An 18,971-nucleotide genomic window follows, 5' to 3' on the forward strand; every position below is an offset into this window, starting at 1 on the left:
ACCCGAGACCAATTATTCTTAAACCTAGTTGCCAGCTCGCAAGAGAGGAACAACCATTTCCCGAACCCACTCAGTACAGACACCTAGGTGAAATACACCAAAAGACTAAAGACCAGCCACAACTCTCCTTCTCTTCAACCTCTCTCCCAAAAAAATCTCCATCTTCTCCCTTTCCTTTCTCTCCATATGACCTAGCTTTTCCCATCTCACTATCGACCCATCAGCAGCAGTGTCACCACTAGCCATGACCAATTAGGATAACCACCACATCTAGTAGCCTCCATTAAACTAGAAACCCACTCACTCTCATCAACCTAACCGACCAGTCACTTCTTCTCCTCCAATGCAACCAACACCCACGACATCTTCCTTTCACATAACCACCATCCATGTACAAGCGATAAATTAAGAATAATATAATAGATATTATAGTGTAATAAAATAAAATAAGAAAAAGAATTGAAAAAATGGGGAAATAAGAGTTAAGAAAAATAAAAGTTTATGGCTGAATATGCATATTTTAACAAAAACAAAAATAGTCTAGCCATTTTGAGAAATGACTAGACCAATTTAAGAAAATAGTCATACTGTTCCCAAAATGGTCAATCCATTTTGGTTATTGTCTTTATTATAACCCGATGGTGTGCAACAAGAGATAAAAGAATATTTTCATTTTTTCTTCCTTTCATTCACCTTGAAGGGGACTACCCTAAACTTTTTAATGGCCAACAATAATTTTGAGGGAGAAGAGAGAAAAGAAAAAAAACATTGCCAGTGACAATCCGCCACAAAAAAACCATCATGTGCCTGATTAGTACTTAAAAATGCATTATCATTAAGGCTTTATATCATCATATTGTACTTAAAGTATCATTAAATTCTCTAACTTAAGCATGTTTTATAATAACAAGTCTGATAATATAAGATAACTTTAATTTATGATAAATGCTCATTTTATGCAGATATATCTCACAATTCAAAGGATTGATTGGTGTGATTAACTATTGAAAGTGAAAGGACAAAGAAAGGGCTAAGCTTAAAAAAGAGATGTTGATTCAATTCAAACTGAAATACCATGCAGTCATTGGGTCATATCTGGAGCTATAGATCTTGGATTTCAGTTTGGTTTATATGGCTAGAAAGCTAAGACATAGGCCTAAAATATTGATGAAGAGTCCAAGACTCAATTTTGCTGTTTTGGAGTCCAAATCTTAGTATCAAAAGAGAAGTTTGAATCTATCCTACAGCCCAGACATTGTTTAGTTTTCTGTCTATATCTCGGGTTCTAGAAGTCCAAATATACTCATTCTTCTTTAGGTGGAAAACTGAGACAGATTCCTACACCTTTCATGAAGACCACTGTGCCAAATTCTGATTGGAACAATGTCATTTCATCCAGAAAACAAATTCATACCTAAACCACCAAGTCCACTAAGCCAATAATTGGCCACTAATTCAATAGTTAATTACAAAATGAATAGTACTTTTAACCTATAAAAGGAGGCATTTGTCATACATTTAGACATCTTGGTTTTCAGATCAATATCATTTTCTTGCTTTCTCTCTTTGTAATGTTCAAGTTTTATTTCATGTTCTATTTTCATTAATCTCTTGTTTATGCTTTTCATTTCCTTTACTACTCTTAGTTAACTTCTATCATAATCATGTTCTTATCTTGTTTATTTATGTTCTTCTTCTTCATTATGTCTAGCTAAGTTAATTATGTCAATGTGAAAAGGTTTCACTAATGGTATTAGAATATGCATAATATAAACTCAACATGGGCTTCAATGTTTATATCAAATAAAGTTTGTTATTAATATGTCTTATCTTTTTATCTTACTAATTCTTAATACCTTGCTTGTTAAATGATTAATTTGGATTTGTGTTGTATAACACTTGGTACAATAAATGCTTGATCATTCATAGTCTTTGGCCGACATCGTTGTTATGAGATGAACTTGATTTGTTGTTAACATAAGTTAGCATCATGAATTCCTAACAATATTTAAAAGTATGGTGTTACTAAAATAAGATAATTAATATGATCATGTTAAAAATTTATAATGAACTATTAAGGATAAATCATCCGATTGGAACCTCCTTTGTGTGTGGTTTCCAGTTGAGTAATAAAAAGAGTTTATACTATACTTATTTCTAATACCATTAGTGGATTCTCTAACCTTGACATCTGTTTTTATTATTGTTTAATCCTCACATTAATCTCACATCTCAAAGATCTCTTTAACTCTTTGTTAAAATATATTTATTATTTATAATTTATATAGTTGACCTCCCTATGATTCGACCCCAGTCTTGCTGGGTTATTTATTATTTTGACACTCCTACACTTGGGATAAGACATCAACTCTTTGATCGTGTCATGCCACCTCTTGAGAAAAAGGATGTTACGAGTAATCTAATGACACTAAGATTTTCACTACCAAAGTCAATCACACAACCAACCAGAAGGCAATAGAGTGACTGACATGTGCAATTTATGAATTATTAGCTTTTTTATATTTTTATATTTTATTTATTAAATTGTCACATTGCCCCTATAACTATATAATTACAATGAAAATACCTTTATGAAATTATACAAAAGCTCTGAAAGCCATGCCTTGATAATTGTGATTATAATCATAATTGGGTCATTACAATGTACCTAAAAAGTATAAAACCAAAAATGCCCTAGGCCATAAACAAGGTTTTTTTTTTTTTTTTTTTTTGCTTTTACGAGTTTTTAAGTAATTTTACTATGCAAAAAAATTTGAGAAAAGATTGAGGTGCCCTTTAACAAATATAAAACGATAAATGGACCCCGTGAAAAGACCATTTTACCCTCCAAGGACAATTTATTTTATTTTTTTGTCAAGGATAAAACCATAATTTTACTGTTCCAATTCACAGTAAAACAATACATTTGTACTGTTGTTTGGCCATAACCTTTAAGTTTTCATAATATCTTCATTTTTTAAGATAAATAAAATTGAAAATTGAAAATAAAGTGTAAATTTTATACTTTAATATTAACAAAACGTAATTGGCATTGGAAAAATATTGTAGCTTTAAACTCATTAGTATTATTCACTGGATCAGTGTAATGGTTGTGTTGCACCTCCACCCATAAAGCTTAACACTAGCTTCCAAGAGTATTAAAGTCTTTTCACATAATCTATTTATCATTTTCAAATTGAACAGGGACAAATATATCTTTTCCTATATTAAATGCATAGTGAAACGATCAAAATACTCTTATAAGTAAAAAATTTCAAATTGATGTCAAGTGATATTTTTGTATTTTCACAATGATTTTTTTATTATTATAATGTTAGCTGAGGGGAAATTTGGTATTTGATAAAATATAAAATAAAATAAAATACATATGGAAACGACAAAAATACCTTTAAAATAAAAACCAATTAAACCTTAGGTCAAGGGTTTTTTAGTCTTTTCACAATAGTTTTTTTGTAATTATAAATCAGCTCAGGAGCAATTTTGTATTTGGAAAAAAAAAGGTAGGCATGCATGTATAACACCCAGAGGCGCGTGGGAGGTGCTCGCACACTTTGGTAGCACATGGAGTGGTGGTGTCCAACAAATGCCCTTACACCGCGTCGTTGGAAGCTCAGTTGCGTCTTTTTCTTGTTGGTACGAAGCATGTCTCTGGTGGTGGTATGGTTTGTCGTCAGTGAACCTTTTTATTTTTCCTTCTTTTTTTTCTCCTCCCCTGATAATTACAATTTGACCTTTTTTTTATTGGCATGTTAACTTCAGTTTTTATTCTTTTGATTTATAATTTTTTATCTCTCTTTTTTTTTGTAGAATTTTATTTGTTTTCAATATCATCATTCAATCCCAATTTACTAAATATTATATTCTCCAATTTGGTCCTTATTATTTTGATTTTGATTTTTTTCCTTTGCCCTTTTGAAAACATTTTATTGGTTTTCAATTTCATCTTTCAATTCAAATTGACGATATTATATTTTTCAATTTGGTCTTCATTGTTTTGATTTCTAATTTTTTTCTTAGCTCTTTTGTAAAAGTTATTATTCTTTTCAATTTCACCCTTCAATCAGAACATTGTTTTTTATGCCAATTTTAATTCTCATTTTTTTTATTTTTTAATTTTTAATTTTTCCCTTCAATCAAATAAAAAAATATTATTTTGTTTTTCATTTTTTATCCTCATTCTTTTAATTTCTATTATTTTTTTTATCTTTTTGAATAATTAAAATTCTTTTTTTTTTCAATTTTATCCTTCAATATTTGATTGATTGATGATTGAACTTTTTGGTTTTTTTAGATTTGGTATTTCGGGTTCAATGACTCGAGTTACGAGTTTGAAAAGTTAACTCATGTTTAACAAGATATCCCGGGTTGGCTCGACCCTAATTACTAAGGTTATGTGTTTGTCATGCTAACTCAGATTGACTAATATAAGTTTTTTATGTCATTTTTTCTATCTTATTTTGTTCTTCTATATTTAATGGGTTGTATATCCATCTACTATCATTTTCTATTTTTTTTTTTGTATAATGAAATTAAAGTCAATTTATTAGACCCAGTTGAATTTATAATTCAAATCATTAATTTTTTTTTAAAAAAATACATTTGCAATAAATGAATATTTTTTTTTTAAAAAAATAAAATATTTCAGCTCCACATTAAAACTCAGACCACCAATACTAGTTACGAGCAGGATCATAGAAAGAAAAAATCAAGATTATGTGTCAGTCACACTAGGGCAGGGGGCTGGGCTTAAGGGAATATTTTGAATTAATTATATTGAAATTATGGAGGTCCAGTAAGAATTTTAAGGGTCTAATATGAAAATATACCTAAAGTTTAGGGATTAAAATAAAGTCTCTTGGAAACTTTTGAGGATCCGTTGCCCCCTCTTGCGATACTTGCACGCTGCCCAGCAAACCTCGCAAGGACACGCACATGATGGTGGGCCATAGAGTCATGCTAACCACTAGCCAAAAGGAGCTATTCCCTCCATGAAGTCCATCAACACTCAATTTCTTGCCGCTAAATGAATGCTCAAATTGTCCTGTTGTTGACAGAAGGAGAATTAAGGGATGATTCAGCTATTGGAATGTTTTTTAAAGTATTTTTTTAGAAATATATTATATTAATATATATTTTATGAAGACTTGTTTGGATAAAATAATGTAAAAAAGTTATAAATGTTTTTTTTAGTTTAACGTGCGTGTCCGAACCAGCTTGCGCGCACCTCGACTAATCCCACGGGCCCTGAAGTTAACGACCATGTAAGCCTTCAGTGGTCATCATATAAGCAACCACAGGACTCGACTATGAGACCACAAAGAAAACAAATCTCTTAATTTCAAATTTTTACTGCTGGTTACCGTTTAAATGATTAATTTAATTATATAGCTTTTGGTTTTATCTTTAGAAAAGATTAACGAAACAAGTACTTTAAGAGATTTACAGCCCTTGGAACTAGTTTCGAAGAAAAAAGCACTAAAAAAACCATTCTCGAGGGGACCACTAATAAGTGTGTGTATCCTCTTCGATTTCAACTCCAAACAGCCCCTCAAACTATGAATCAAAATTATCTAATTGGTTGTTGTGAATCTCACTGCTACATATATGTGTGTGTGTCTATATATATATATATATATATATATATATATATATATATATATATATATATATATATATATATATATATATATATATCGTTATTAAATCCGAACCAGGGGTTAATCCGATTAAGGAGATGGATCCGGCTTACATAAACTGACCCGAGTCAATTTAAATTAATCCATTTTTTTTAAAAAAAACTGAAATTTTAATATTTTATATGAAAAAATTAAAAAATAATCCATGTTAATATGGACTATATATTATAAATTATTAATTTTTATTGCAGGTATACCACTCATTTTTAAAAAAAATAAAAGGTATGGTGAAAATACAATTAAATAGAAATCATTTTTTTCCTCACAAAAATTTTAATTTATTCTGCTATATACACAGATCAGATCGACATATATATAAAAGATAAGGAATTGTTTTTTCTTAGGTTTTAATGCTGCATTATTTTGTTGCATTATATATATGCATTGACCCATTATATTCTGTCATATTTAATAATCTATAAGAAAATGGGTTTTCAACCGAAGTGAAAAATAATGATAATTGATAATTTGCAAGTGCTTGTCAATAGGAATATTTGCGTTTATTATTGCTCCAAATAGAGGTCTGGATAGCAGTTCATGAGGACAATGAGTTATAATTAAATTCATACATCAATCTTGCCCGCTACTCTATAAAAAATAATGCTTGTTGACTCTAAAATATTATGTACACAAAACTGTAAGATTTCAAGAACAAATTAATGCCAATTAAGAAAAAATATATTTGAAAAAAAAAAGGTCTCAACTGGGTTTTACCGGGTCACCTGAGTCACGGATCAACCCGGTTTTTGCTCATCTCATTCTTTTGCATTACCCGGACCGATCTAGTCACCAGATCGACCTGGTCCCGGGTTAATCCTTTAGACTAAGTTTAATAACTATGCTAATATATACTACGCTGCATAATCTCTTCGCAAATTAACAAAATTAAAATCTAGTTATAATTATGGTTATGATTTTGATTCAATTTATACTACCCAAATGACTTCTTTTTCATAATTTGTTTACAAATACAATAATGAAATGCTTTTGTACCCAAAAGAGTTCAAGTTGGGTTCAAAGATAAAAAAAAAAAAAAAAAAAAAGAGTAAAAAAGAGTTCAAGATATTTGGTCATATAAACCTCTTTTTCTCCTAACCATGTAAAGGTAGAGATGTAAGCAATGGTACAAAGTGATACGGCATTGGTGGGCACTTGATTTGTTTTATCCTCTCATCTTTCATATCACACTGCAGCAGCCACCTTTAGATGAAAGGTTCTGAGTGGGAAAAGTTTGGACTCTCTCTCTCTCTCTCTGTGACAGGAGAAATTGAAAAAAAGTTCTTCCATCTTAGGGGAATCTTTCCCCTTTGGTATAATTTCCTTACGAATATAACGTGGCTTTTTATTTTAATTGTTATTTATAAATTTATATAGATATTAATTAAAAATATATAGATGTTGAATTTCTATAGATGTTAGGTTGTATAAAGGTGATTTTATAATATTTGTGTAATTATCAATATTTGTAGGTATGAAAAACTGTGGGTAGTCTCTAATATAAGGGAGGTGTTGATGATTTTTTTTTAAATAATTGAATTTATTTATTTAATTATTCGTATAAATTTGTGTAGATATATTGAATGAAAATTGAATTATTTTATTGCTTGTATTGTAATAATTATTTGATAATTTCATCTCTTTTAATTGTTATTATTGAATTTTCCATGGACATGGTAATTGGAAATGAAGAATTAAATTTAATTGTTTTATCTCAATTTTATTCTATTATTGATTGTTATGTTTTTTATTATTTTCATTAATTTTAATTGTTATATATGTATTTCTATAGATGTTAGTTGAAAATATATAGATGTTGACTTTCTATAGATGTTAGGTTGTATATGTGATTTTGCAATGGAGTCAATTGGTTTGTGGTTATTGTAAAGATTTGCAGGTTCGAAAACTGTGGGTAGTCTCCAGTATAGGGGAGGTGCTGCCGAATTTTTTTAAATAATTGAAGTTAATTATGTAATTATTCGTATAAATTTTTGTAGGTGCGTAGAATAAAATCTACAGCATGTCGTCAGCAGACGGTTGCAGCTAGTTCTTCTAGCAGAGAGGAGGACGTATCCTTAGGTGCTGATCACAGCGAGGCAGCTGCGCCAATTTGTGATGCTGCCTCTTCTAGCGCGGTTTCACAGCGCAGAGCCGGTGTGCCTTCATAGTGGGGTCAATTCACCCGCAAGTACCAGGCACAATGAAAGAATGACCTTTAAATGTCAGTTTGTTTAGGTTTTAGTTTTTGTTATATACTTATAACATAATTTATGAACAACTAATTAATATTTTATTAATTTTATTTAATTTCAGGTTCACAAACATTGAGGTTGCCCGGACAATAACATCGACGTTTAAATTGTCGATGGAGATTCCATTGTTTCAATCAAGTTAGGTTTCCAGACATCCTGAGTGGAGACCTAATATCGATGCATGGTGTCGACGATTTTAGGTAGGTGTTAAGTTTTAATTTCCAGCTTATTTTTAATAAATTAGTTTTATAATTTTATATCTTGTACTATTTTTATTTTAAATGAATTATTTATATACACAACATAAATTTGAGTGGGATAGCACGGACAACAATGTTGTGAGGAGGGTATGGGAGAATCATGCGGCAACTAGGTAACATCGAAAATAATATTTATTTTTGTTTTATAATTTTATGTTCTAAATTCTAATTTGTTACTATGGAAGTAGGTTGCGTGATTTTTGGTATGACACATAAAAAAAAGCAAAAAGATATGCGAGAGATAACCGTCTTGAAGGATGGAATGAGGTGGCGGTTTGGCGGGAATTCAAACCGCCATTCATCTTGGGGGATATATGGATGACATATATTGAGCACGTGAAGTCTGAGCGGTTCACACGATGTTCACAGTCCGGTGCCGACAACCAGAACCGGCAAATTCATGGTTCGGTGACCACGCACACCGGCAGCTCTGTCCTGTTCAGTGCACATGCGAAGCGGATAGTAAGATTAATTTAAATGAAATATATCGTTAATTAATTTGTTGTTGCTTATAAATATATTTAACTTGCAACCTTTTCTTTCTTTACAGGCTACGTCTCTTGGACGTGAGCCGAGCCCAATGGAGTTGTTTGTAGAGACGCACGTGCAGAGTCAACACCGCCAAAAGGGGGTGCGGCAGTTCGTGGACAACTGTGCTCAACACTTCGTGGTATGTTCATTCAATCATTTTATTTCGTAAGTTATTATTTTCTTGACTTGAATATGATGATTTTTTGTAAAAAAAATTCAGGAGACCTATAATAGCCGGTTGAGGGAGAGATATGGGGACGATCCTTTGACTCATTCGGATTTTGATCCGGATTTGTGGATGGAGGTAGGATCGTCTGGTGGACCCGATAAAAATCGGGTCTACGGGCTCTCCAACACTACGGCCGAAAACTTGCGGTTGGCCTATAGTGTCTCAACCGTTGGGAGCTCTCCATCAATATCGAGCACCCAATCTGAGAGTTCGTGGCCTTGAAACAACAATATGAACGACTCTCGACGGATTATGATCAGCTTCGTCAAATGGTCATGAAGATGAGATCAAGGATGGGTGATGAATATGTGCAGCCTCTTCTTGGCCGTACGGTCCCGGGAACAACTAGCCTCCTTCTTCTCCTCTAGCTCCGCCGTTATTCTAGTTTAATTTTGTTTTTGAAACACATTAAATTTGTAATGAATATTTGGATGAATATTATTTAACATTATTTTTATATTTTTAATGTTTAATACAATTTTATTTTGCTATTTATTTGGTTAATAAGTTTTTTTTACTATTAATAAATAATTTTTAAAAAATATTTTACATAAATACCGACGACCTTACAGACAGAACCAGGCCGTCGGTTTTTTACTGAGAGTTGCAAAAACATTACCACCAATGCCACAATCACCAACGAATATATTCCGTCGGTGTTTACCATCGCTATTACCGACGGACTATATCCGTCGGTAGTTTACCGAGAGTTCTAAAATATTTACTGCCCATGCAAAAATCACCGACGGCCATTCCGTCGGTGATTACCGTTGAAAATACAGACGGACATATTCTGTCGGTAAAGTTCTCGCGGGAAAATTGTTTTTTGGTGCGCTTCGCCGTAGGTGTTGGCTTTTTATTTTTAATTTCTGACGGAGTTAGCGACAGAACGGGGAATTATTGACGATCGATGTTCCATCAGTAAAAATTTTACTGACAAATTGCGTGCTTTACATCAACGGAATTAATCCGTCAATAAAACTATTTAATGGTACAGTGTTTCAACCGAAGTGAAAAATAATGATAATTGATAATTTGCAAGTACTTGTCAATAGAAATATTTGCGTTTATTATTGCTCCAAATAGAGGTCTAGATAGCAGTTCACGAGGACAATGAGTTATAATTAAATTCATACATCAATCTTGCCCGCTACTCTATAAAAAATAATGCTTGTTGACTCTAAAATATTATGTCCACAAAACTGTAAGATTTCAAGAACAAATTAATGTCAATTAAAAAAAAACACATTTGAAAAAAAAAAGAGTTTCAACTAAGTTTTACTGGGTCGTCCGGGTCACGGGTCAACCCGGTTTTTGCTCATCCCATTCTTTTGCCTTACCCGGACTGATCTAGCCACCAAGTCGACCTGGTGTCGGGTTAATCCTCTAGACCGGGTTTAATAACTATGCTAATATATGGTTATGATTTTGATTCAATTTATACTACCCAAATGACTTCTTTTCGATAATTTGTTTACAAATACAATAATGAAATGCTTTTGTACCCAAAAGAGTTCAAGTTGGGTTCAAAGATAAAAAAAAAAAAAAGTAAAAAAGAGTTCAAGATATTTGATCATATAAACCTCTTTTTTTCCTAACCATGTAAAGGTAGAGATGTAAGCAATGGTACAAAGTGATACGGCATTGGTGGGCACTTGATTTGTTTTATCCTCTCATCTTTCATATCACACTGCAGCAGCCACCTTTAGATGAAAGGTTCTGAGTGGGAAAAGTTTGGACTCTCTCTCTCTCTCTCTCTCTCTCTCTCTGACAGGAGAAATTGAAAAAAAGTTCTTCCATCTTAGGGGAATCTTTCCCCTTTGGTATAATTTCCTTACGAAGATAACGTGGCTTTTTATCTTAGCCAATGAGATATGACTGCCTCTTTAGTTGACGAATGACATTACAGGCGGCCCCATCCATGCTTCAAGAAGCCCAAGGAATTGTCGGGGGAAGAAAAAACCCTAGAGTAAAAATGGTATACTTTTCTTTTTTAATGCTCATCAACACAAGTTCCATATATTTATATATATATATATAAACACCAGATACTGAGTTCTTTAAATAGTTTTGAAAAATTAAAAAACAAAAATATAAGAATTATAATAAATTATTAATTAAATCGAAATTATGAGTGAAATTTAATTTAAGTTTACGTACATATGATTTTATTTTAAACATGCTATTAAAATTTGTTTGATTTGTGAATATGATAAACCGACAGACAACTGATTATTGAGAATTTTTAATGCCAAAAAAAAAAATTTAATAAAACATTCAAATAAACCGGATTATGGTTATGTTTTAAAAAAATTAAAAATATGTTAAACACAAAAGAAATATTGTAAGAAACGACTCTGTTTATATAACATTGAATATTATTTCTTGATTTTAATTTTTAAAAATTTATAAATATATAAATTTGTACAATCATTTTCTTCTTATAAGTAAAAGTTACCCATTAATTATTTGCCAGTTTTTCTTCTTCTTCTTATTTTTTTTTTTTTAAAGTGTTCATTTATTGAAATTTTCTTTATGAAAATTCATTCCTAATTGTAGACCTCCATGGTTGATCAATCACTGCCAACATTTGTCCCAGCCACTATATATAACCTTCAATTTTTATCGGCAGCTTCAACCACTTCCATCAACGGCTAATTAATTACCTTGAGCAGCATCAATTGACAATTAGCACCTCCATTATTAGCATCCCGTGGCCCTGCTAATACAATGAGAGTGATTTAATGGAAATATTTGTTTCATGCCAAAACATTAAAAGAAAAAAAATACAAGAAAGCTAAAAAAATGTCATATTTTTTCATTAATTATTTTAAAAAATTACCTATATATATATATATCAAATATTCTAGTGTTTTAACTCGACTAAATTTTGAAACTTTTTTTTCTATATATTTATCAGATTTGTTTTTTCTACTTAAAATGTCATATTTTTTTTCATTAATTATTTTAAAAAATTACCTCTATATATATATATATATATGAAATATTCTAGTATTTTAACTCGACTCAATTTTGAATTTTTTTTTATATGATTGATTACATTGAATTTATTTTAATAAAATGGTGTGTGTGTGTTTTATTACGCATTTTTAACTTTTTTATTTTTATTTTTTTGATGTTAAGAATTATTCTAACAAAAAACAAAATACATGCATATAGACATATTAGAAACTCACCCCATTGTAAGGGCGTATGGCCTTTCCTTATTGGCCAGTACTATTTTTTTTTGTTTAATACGTTCGTAAGCAATTAATTACCATACACAACACCGAACGTCACAACTCACGACGCAACAACTAAAGCACAATAATTTCAAACAAGCCCTAAAAGCAAGTAAAAATAACGTTGGAGGTCGACGTGGTAACGAAGTGGTGGTAGGGTGATATGATTGAGACTTTTGAATGGTAACATGATTGAATTAATGTGTTCGAAATATTTTCAGCTCCACAAAATATTTTTCAAGAAATTAACTAAGTTTAAATAAAAGTTGGCAACATAATATTTGATATCATCGATTTTTATGTAAAATATTTTATAAGAAATAATATCAAAAGGGTAATTTTAACTTAAAATTTAAAGCTTATAGGTGAAATACAAATAATTTTATTTTATTATTTAACATATCTCAATAAATAAAAACAAATAAAAACATTGTAAACTTAAAACTTTTATATATTTATAAATAATTTTGTAATTAATTTTATTAATTTATTAGAAAAAATAAAGGCCAAAAGATTCGATATTTTGATAGCTTGATTAGAGTTATAACAACAAAGACTTAAGGAATCAAGGACGCGCACACAAATGTAACATACACACACACACACTAAGTGTAGTAATCAACTTAGTAGATTGGCTGAGAAATTAGCCACCATTATGAATAAAGTGATAATGTACATGAATATGTATGGATTTAGTTGAGAAATATGGATTGATGGAAGTGTCATAACTGAGTCATGAAAAGTATGGTGGATTCTCTATTTCAGTAGTGCCAAAGAAAGGATGTAAAGAAAGGCTTGTGCTTGATTTCCTTTGCTGCCTTCTTTTGGTCAATTTGACTTGTGAGGAATAATTACGGCGATTAATGGTAAGATGCCGGTTTGAGATTATATTTTCTCTTTGTAGTTTTATCGTGTTATATTGTGGGTGAAAGCTTTTGATGAACATTTTTTGTTCTGATGTGGATCTTTTTTTGTGGCTTGAAGGGGGTCAAAAGTGGGTTCAATCCAATGGCTAAGACTTCGCCAATGGGTTCATTCTTTATGCATCTTTTCATCTCCTTTTGGTGTCTTTTTATTTTGTACATTAGTCTGAGCTGTGCATGGGTGTCGGAGTCGGATTCAATTGATGTATTTAACTAGATGGGCGAAAATGAAATAAAACTTTTATAGATGTAACCTTGGTTCAATGAGATGGCACCATCTCGCAATGCTTGGAAGGAATTCATTTTCAATCATGTCATCACAAAAGGAAAAAGATTTTTTAGATATTCTATTTCTTTTTTATTTTGGAAAACTTACCCCTAGCATTCTATAATTTAGTTAAAATTATATATTTTTTTTATGGAGTTTTGAATAATTCCAGTATTCGTCTTGAGTAAAAAAAATTTCAAATCTGAGAAAATAACCAAACTACCTTTCTATTTATTATAATCAACATAAGTTGATTAAAAATTATGGATTGAAATCCATTTCTCATATTAATATTATTATTATTATTATTACTATATACTTTTGATCTGTGTAGCTTAAACTCTTTATCTCTATTTCTAATTTTCATTAATTTTTTAATTTTTTAATTTTTCTTGTTTCCTCATAAATCAAACGGTAAGAGAAAGATAGCTCTCTTTGTTCAAATCTAGGTTAGTTTTTTAGCATCAAGATTAATTTGTGAAATGGTTTTTTCATTTGGAGGTTTTTTTTTTATTTAAGAATACATGGAGAATGGGAGGTTGGTTTTTTTTTTTTTTTTTTAATTTGGGTTCTCTAGTCTTTAGATTCTTGTTGGAAGTTGTGTTTAATTTAGAAATGTAAAAAAGAATAAAGAAAAAAAGCTATTTTTTTATGGGGTTAGATATATTTTCAGCTAAATCAAGTTTTGAGTTTCGGTTACGATGGTAAATAATAAAATTTCTTTTAAGAAAACTTGGATATTCTAGTCTCTAGTGAAATGGATACTATGTGGGGTCTTGAAAATCATGAAAGCTTAGTGCTTTGATGGGTTAGGATTAATTGCTTTTGAAGAGAAAAAAATATTGAAAATTGGTTTTTATGGGGTTTTAGGTATACAAATTACAATAGGAATTATGGGTTTTAATGGTGTTAAAAGTGATTGAGCACGAAAATAAAGAGAAGAGAGGCTTGAGTTGTGATTTTGAAGTAGAGAGGTTTCTAACTAAGATAATTTCTATGTGGTTTTATGTGGTGGTGATTGATTTTTGCATTTGTAGAAGAGAAGAGGGTGGCATAAATTCCTACCATTTGTTTTTTCCAGCTTTTATGACATGGGACAAGTTACCCCTGCCAATGGTGGAACAACCATTGGAGCCAGTAAAACTCAATCAGCAGCTCCAGTTTCATCTGGTAATTCAATGCAAAACAAAAAGGATTATGATTTCTCCTGTTTAACTCAAGGCATGTTCTCAAAGCATTGAGTTCCATTGGGGAGATAAAATAGCACTTTGCCAGTTTTTGTTTTCCCCCCTGATTTGTGAATGTAAACTATATATATATTGTGCAGAGGTAGTTCCAGTTCCAGAAATAGGGTGGCTAATATAGATGAGAAATGGATGGCTAGGGTAGAGGAGAATGAACAATAAAGCATATGACTGAAAAATGTTCTTATTAATTATTTTTCTCATCAAGATTGAATAAAGCACATTTACATTTAATGAATAAAATGACCATGAGAAAACAATAAAAATATAAAATTGCAATGCGCATACTAATTGTGCAATTTGAGCATTTCATCAAATTAAAAATATAATAAAATAAAAATGAGCTAATAGTTTAACGAAATCAACTAGAAAAAAAATATTTTTAGTTCAAATCATACAACTTCTATTTTTCAATTCATATGTAAATATATAATCAACTAGTAATCCTGAGTTGGTGACTTCTCCTCTCTATTTTTGCTCCTGGAAGCGGTTGTTTACTCTTGAGTCATGTTCAAGGTATGTCTATGATATTAAAAAAATAATAAATATTAAAACTTAAAAGATGGGGTATCTATGTTATAAGAAAACCATTATATATAACAAGCATTAATTTATTATTATATTTCAATTTAATAGATATATAGCTATACATTACTCTTGACGAATGAAATATGAACGATTTGTGTTATTTTAATTTAATGACAATATAACCTTGCAACCAAAACTTAGTTATAAGCTTTTGTGTGCTCCTACAGCATGATGATTCGATACATGCATGGTGTATCTATGAAGATCAGACATATGTTTGGACAGAATGACAATACACACACACACACACACAACCCATTTTGTTAATTAAAATGCACAAAGACAGCAAAAAATATTAACACTTGATTTCATGTCTTGTATTTCTTATATATTCGGACACTTAATTAAGATATGAGAAAATTGAGCTTAATAATACTTATTTTTTTCATTTAATTCAGAAGGAAAGCAAGAAGACACATTTTCCGGTCTATATTGTCGGCTGACTGTGAAGACTCAATCAATAGTCTCTCCCCCCCCCCCCCCCCACTTGATTCTTCTCTTCTTCTTCAATAATCTTGGGGTTTCTAAAGAAAATAATAATAATGAAGAAAATTTGTGAACAATTTCCATATTGCTTGCAAAATAAGAACTTGGATAGGCATCTTCCATTATCAGTAAATTTGACTGCCAAAAGATTGAACAGAAATCAAAAAAAATTTAGTGGAAGGTCTGCAACCAGTAAACTATAATGAAATATTCAAACCAAAGTACAGAAACTTGATTTATTGAATTAATGCAGCTAAATTGTTGAACATCTTCTACAATTTATGATAATTATTCCCCCGTTCATAAAAAAAATTAAAGTTTTTGACAAATAAAAAAATTTATAAAATTATAATACTAGCTAGCATACCTGAAAGTTGAAAATTATCTTCTAGAATCTTATCAAGAATATGTCATACCAAACCCTGAGGGGTGTATCTCAACTGGTCAAGTTCTATGTTTGCTCCATAAAGATCATCAGTTCAAATTTCACAAACCTCAAGGCTATTGGAGGCTTACATGGTCGTTAACTTCAGGGCCCTTAGGATTAGTTGAGGTACGCGCAAGCTAACCTGAACGACTACGTTAAAAAAAAAAATTATGCCATACCATAAGAATCACAAATAAAATAAAGTTAACTATATCAATATGGAGAATATTAACTATTTAGAATCATGCTCTTAGGCTTGCTCATACTCCTGATAAACAGAATTAATTTAACAGATTTAAGTGTAAATATGTAATATCAATAGCATGTAAGAAGGGATCCGGTCACAGTCTTATATATATAGATTAGTTATCAGATTCCTCCAGCCGAAAACTTTAGTAAAAAAACTGATTCAAGTTCTAAGCAAAGTTCTAAGCAAGAAAGAAAATTTGAGGTTGAAGATCAAAACAATTTATATCAAACTCACTTAAAAAAAGCTTCAGCCCAATTTGTGCTGTTTTCGCAGGAATTAATATCCTTTGTTCTGGTTTCTTATACATTCCTTGACGAAAAATAATAATATCCCAAAAAAAAGAAAAAAAGAAAGAAAAGAAAACCACCAATAATTTGGATGGCCCTTCTTCCACAAAGCTAGTACGTGGTGCCTAGCTATTGAACATATGTCAATAATTTAGGAATCTCTTTAATTATAACATCAGAGAACTCATTATGAAAATTAAAAATAATTAAATTATATATAGAATTGTCATAAAGATTTATACAGCAAGAGATTATTTGTAATACATAATGAACCAAAGTCCACTATAACATTGACTTGCATCTGTACAGCAAAATGTAAAAACAAACACAAAGGCTGAGTGCACATGCCAGACTAGCTAATTCCTTTGACGAAGATGATTTAAGAAATTTCTTTATCAAAGAAAAAACCAGGAGAAAACAAAATGGATGAAAGAAATGAGAAATACCTCTTTTATGGTCTATTAATTAGTTGTCCCTAGCAATTGTGCTTACCCTGAGAAATTACTTCGAACATTCTCAAGAACCCTTTTCCATGATCTGTATCACTTGCGTTACTCTTGCAGATTTCCTAGCTGCAAACATACTAGAGAAAATATCAATGAAACAAAGCAAAATAAAATACCAAGCAAAGAAATAAAGGAAGACTAGGAGGAGGGGGGGGGGGGGGGACTGGGGGTCGGGGCTGAAGGTGATGGCAGAAGCATAGAGAGCACAAAGGAGTGAGATCCAGAGAGTCTACTGCAAAACATCATCTGTGCTCTCTATCTTCTGTCAACAACATCACAAGTGCCTCCTCTCCACACAACTCCCAATTCTATTGGATTCTGAACTCTTTTTTTATATATTTATAATTTGATTTTACCCCGAGTAGATGAAAATAGACTTGATAAGAAGAGATTATAATATTCATAAAGAAAGTTTCTTTAAAAGGAAAGGTGTATAATGGTCTAGAGGGAGTGAGAGAGAGAGAGAGAGCTTTGGGGATGACCTATCGTAGACCACCAGTAGCCTCAATTTATAGGAAGAAAAGGGACCATGCCCACTGAAAGAATTACAAGGGTAGATAGACTGCCTGTCTCTTGTACTCTATTCAAGAAACCGTCTCTCACGAGCTCAATATTTGATACGACAAGCCATGCTCATCTCCTAATAACCCTAATCGTACTTATGTTATAATTATAAGAGGAAGAAAACCCTAATGGCACTTCATTTTAGACCTACCTAGCTGTATATACATGTACAAGATGAGTTCAGAATCAACACTTGGATTCGAGTCTTTTTGTCCATTACCATCTTAAGAACAAAAAGTTGATCATTACCATCCCATAATTGCAAGAAAAATATAAATAAAATCAGAATTAATGCATAACAAATAGTGTAGTTAACAAGTACATGGGTTGAATGATTCAGAATATCATTGTACTGCGATATCTATCTACCTAACTAATTTCACATCCACTCAGCTTTATTTTGAGATACCATGTGCGCTGGGATTTTCAGCAAATCTTAGAAGATTATTTACAGGTCAAAATCCGCATGGAATGGCTGTAAAAGCTTAGATCATTTAGGCAAGTTGTTATGATTCATATCTTATTTACTCATCATGTCAATATAGTGTGACCCACTACAATGGAACTGGAGATGTGTATGTCTTTGAACTTATCAAGTGGCTTGAACGCAGATAACTAAAGTAGATGTGGGCAAATTAGTCTTTGTAGGGCAAAATGTCAAAATATCTAGAGCCATCACTTTAAAGAGAAGTCCACCCCAAGACACGAGTAATAACAATGGTTATATGATGTGTAATATTCAACCTGCTTCTTTCATATGTAGCTTTCCTAAGGAGTGGGAAAAGATAATCCACTATATTACTAATAACATTTGTAGCAATAATAATAACAAAAAAATTAATTTGAATTATTTTCCCACAATACAAGCAATTTGTAAATTCACCCTTATCTTTTATCTTTTATATTGACATAGTTGTGAGAGAATACAGTTGAGAAAATAGTAATCTTAGAATACTATTTATTGACTAATAATCTGTTCAAAAATAAATATCTTTTTCATTTTTCACTTTGTAGTGACAACTATTTGTCAAAGTTGTTGAAATTAGATTATCATAATTAATGATGGAGTATATATCATTCCAAATATTTGATAATAGTGGATGGAAACTAGGAGCCCACTTGTATACACATGTTGATACTTCTTATTTATAAAGCCTTTCCATCCTCTTTTATTCTCATCTTCTAGTCTCTATAACCATT

General features: G+C 31.1%; 1 long non-coding RNA gene across 3 annotated transcripts; it reads right to left on the reverse strand.

The window, feature by feature from the left end:
- Positions 1 to 11,326: 11,326 nt before the first annotated feature.
- LOC112323582 (uncharacterized) lies at positions 11,327 to 18,196 on the reverse strand. 3 transcript variants are annotated; one of them, XR_008056900.1, is made up of 3 exons: positions 16,105 to 18,132; positions 14,485 to 15,185; positions 11,327 to 11,705 (listed from the first exon to the last, which is right to left on the reverse strand). It is a non-coding gene; the product is annotated as an uncharacterized LOC112323582 (long non-coding RNA). The 3 variants fall into 3 exon arrangements; XR_008056901.1 differs by lacking the exon at positions 11,327 to 11,705 and having other exon boundaries at positions 13,298 to 15,185; positions 16,105 to 18,196; XR_008056899.1 differs by lacking the exons at positions 11,327 to 11,705; positions 14,485 to 15,185 and adding an exon at positions 15,537 to 15,875 and having other exon boundaries at positions 16,105 to 18,196.
- Positions 18,197 to 18,971: the final 775 nt, after the last annotated feature.

The sequence above is a fragment of the Populus trichocarpa genome, chromosome 12, assembly GCF_000002775.5.
Source record: "Populus trichocarpa isolate Nisqually-1 chromosome 12, P.trichocarpa_v4.1, whole genome shotgun sequence".
Lineage (NCBI taxonomy): Eukaryota > Viridiplantae > Streptophyta > Magnoliopsida > Malpighiales > Salicaceae > Populus > Populus trichocarpa.